This window comes from Adiantum capillus-veneris, chromosome 21, assembly GCF_014529385.1.
Source record: "Adiantum capillus-veneris isolate H3 chromosome 21, ASM1452938v2, whole genome shotgun sequence".
Taxonomy (NCBI): Eukaryota; Viridiplantae; Streptophyta; class Polypodiopsida; order Polypodiales; family Pteridaceae; genus Adiantum; species Adiantum capillus-veneris.
Window position 1 is genome coordinate 145,077,859 of NC_140951.1, and position 3,582 is coordinate 145,081,440.

Here is a 3,582-nt window from a genome sequence, read left to right on the forward strand (position 1 = left end):
CTTCTTTATGGCTCAAGAATGTCAGACATGTTCCAGCAATCCGAAAGAGCTTGATTAGTACAGGGAAGTTGGATGATGCGGGTTATGTGACAGTTTTTGGGAACAGCGCTTGGAAGATCTCCAAAGGTTCGATGACTGTAGCACATGGCAGCAAGTCAAGAACTCTGTACACTTTACATGTTTCAGAGGTTAAAAACCATGTAATTAATGTGATTGAGCAGCCAAGTGTGTCACTGTGGCATCGTAGGTTGGGACATATGTCAAAAAGAGGAATGGAAATACTTTCTCATTATGGTTATTTGCCTGGCTTTTCATTTCAAGATTTCGAGTTTTGTGAGCATTGTGTTTATGGTAAGCAAACATAGGAACCGCACAGATCAAAGAGGAATCGTAGGGACGAACGGTTAGCTCTTGTACACAGTGATATATGCGGACCAATGCCTAGTTTGTCACTAGGGGGAGCAGCGTACTTTTGTACATTCATAGATGACTATTCTCGCAAAGTATGGGTTTACTTCTTGAAGCACAAGGATGAGGTGCTCAAGGTCTTTAAGACATTCTTGCAGCTGGTGGAGAATCAAAGTGGTCAGACGCTGAAGTGCTTGAGAACTGACAATGGTGGAGAGTACGTTTCCAAAGCTTTTCAAGACTTTTGTGAAGCAAAAGGGATTAAGCGGGAACTTACTGCACCATATAATCCTTCACAGAATGGGGTTGCAGAACGTATGAATAGGACCATACAAGAGAAGGTCAGAAGCATGTTGTCAAATGCTGAGTTGCCTGATGGATTTTGGGCGGAAGCAGTGGCTACAGCAGTCCATTTGATCAACAGGTCTCCTAGTAGGGTTCTGGATAAGAGTGCAGTGGCCGAGATGCTATGGACAGGCAAGGCACCTTTGTATAAGCATCTCAGAGTCTTTGGTTGTGAAGCTTATAGCCATATTCCTAAGGAGTTCAGAAATAAGTTAGAACCAAAGAGCAAGAAGTGTATATTTCTTGGCTACGGAGAATCAGGCGAGATGGGTTACCGGCTTTGGGATCCTGAGTCGAGAAAGCTTATTCGTAGCAATGATGTGCATTTCAATGAAGCCAAGTTTCACGCTAAGACAGAGAAGACAGAGGAGATCAGAAGAGTTGTCTTCAGGGAAGATGGACCTAGTGCTAGCACATCAAGACAGCATGGTCAGGCTCACGAACAGCCTATAGTGGCTAGAGAGGCAGAATCAATTGTGGTGAGACGTTCTGAGCGTGTCTCCAAACCACCTGATCGTTATGTGCCATCTCTAAATTATGTCATGCTCACAGATTGCGGAGAACCATCTTGTTACAAGGAAGCATTACAAGTGGTTGACTCGAAAAAATGGCAGTTGGCCATGCAGTCAGAGATGACAGCTCTGCATAAAAACCAGACATGGAAGTTGGTTAAATTACCACAAGGCAAAAAGGCTCTACCTTGTAAATGGGTTTACAGGTATAAGATCACCGCTCATGATAGTCAGCCAAAGTACAAAGCAAGGCTTGTTGCCAAGGGCTTTAAGCAAGAACAAGGCATTGACTTTGATGAAGTCTTCTCTCCAGTGGTCAAGATGACTACATTGAGATGCTTTCTTGCATTGGTTGCTATATTGGATTTGGTGTTGCACCAAATGGATGTCAAGACAGCGTTCTTGCATGGTGATTTAGATGTGGAAATTTGCATGCAGCAGCCAGAAGGGTTTGTTGAGAAAGGCACGGAACATTTGGTATGCCAGTTGTTAAAGAGTCTTTATGGCTTAAAACAATCACCGAGGGCATGGTACCATAAGTTCCACCAGTTTATGCTTTCTCAAGGCTACAAACGTAGTGAGTTCGATCACCGTCTATATACAAAGAAGGCTAAGGATGGCAGTTGGCTGATCCTTATTTTGTATGTGGATGACATGTTGATTGCTGGCAAACACTTGGAAGAAATTTCAGCTTTGAAGTCAAAGATGGCAAAATCGTTTGACATGAAAGACATGGGTGAGGCAAGTCATATACTTGGTATGCGCATTGAGAGAGACAGATCAAAGAAGTTGATTTGGTTATCTCAAACAGAGTATATTGACAAGGTTTTGCAATGTTTCAATATGGAGAAGGGAAAGGCATTGAGTGTTCCATTGCCACCATATGTGAAACTTAGCAAACAAGATTGTCCTGTGTCTGAGGAAGAAAAGGCTGAAATGGATAAGATTCCATATGCGTCTGCAGTGGGTAGTTTGATGTATGCAATGATTGCTACACGTCCGGATATTGCATTTGCAGTGGGAGTGGTTAGCAGATATATGTCAAATCCCGGCAAGAAACATTGGGAGGCAGTGAAAGGTATCATGAGATACTTAAAACATACAAAGATTATGCGCATATGCTATGGTAGTCAGGATTTGAGTGTCAGAGGATACACTGACTCAGATTATGCAGGAGACTTGGATAAGAGGAGATCTACATCAGGCTATGTCTTTACATTGGCTGGAGGTGCCATATCATGGCGATCTCGATTACAAGATTGTGTTACGCAGTCTACTACAGAAGCTGAGTATTTTGCAGCAAATGAGGCATGCAAAGAAGCTATTTGGCTTGGTAGATTGGTTGCAGACTTGGGAATCAAAGTAGATATGCCAGAGTTATATTGTGATAGTCAAAGTGCTATACAATTGGCAAAGAATCCAGTGTTCCATTCGAAGACTAAGCATATTGATGTCAAATATCACTTCATTAGGGAAGTACTTGAAGACAAGCAGATACAACTGCTGAAGATCCACACCAAGGACAATCCTGCTGATCTACTCACAAAGGGACTTCCAGGAGAGGGCTTTGTGCATTGTCGTGAGTTATTGGGCATTGGATAGATGGCAGCCATGTAAATCTTTGTACATTTATGTTCATAGATTTACAGTTACTTAAAGTGCCACATTGGACTTTAAGTGGGAGGTTGTTGGGATTAAAGCCCAAGTGGCCTCTTATGCGGATATGGCCGCCCGCCCGCCTAACTCACTTACCTCTAACTCTTTGTATATACTAACTTATACTTTGTGAATACTAAGGAATTGGGAGATAACCCTTCTAACAGTTCTCTGCGTACTGTACTGTGTAAGCTCACTGTGTGTGTGTGTGTGAGTGAGAGAGTCGACCCACGCTCCGCTCCGCGACTTCAATGAATGTTCTGACAACCCTAGTGAGCTAGTGGAAACGCTACCTGATGTAAGGTTTCACAATTTTCCAAATAAAAAACCAAGACGTCAAGCACATTACAAAAATTGGAGAGAAACTCACAGGGCCAGAGATAACCCAATGCCAATCATTAAAAACAGAATAGAATTCTTATCTCTGGTAAAGGCAAAAGACTGCATTAAAAAAGAAATATCATCTCAGTTCTCTCAAGATTGAGACCCAAAGACAAAAGACAGTCCTAATGTGAAAGAAAGAAAGGAAAGGCTAAAATGGGAGCCTAACTTTGAAGTTAGCTCCTATAGAGGAAGTTTGGTTAGACAATCTTCCTCCTAATATGGACATGGATGTACAATCCTTGTATGGGGATTGCGGCTCTGAAGCTTCAAGAATGTC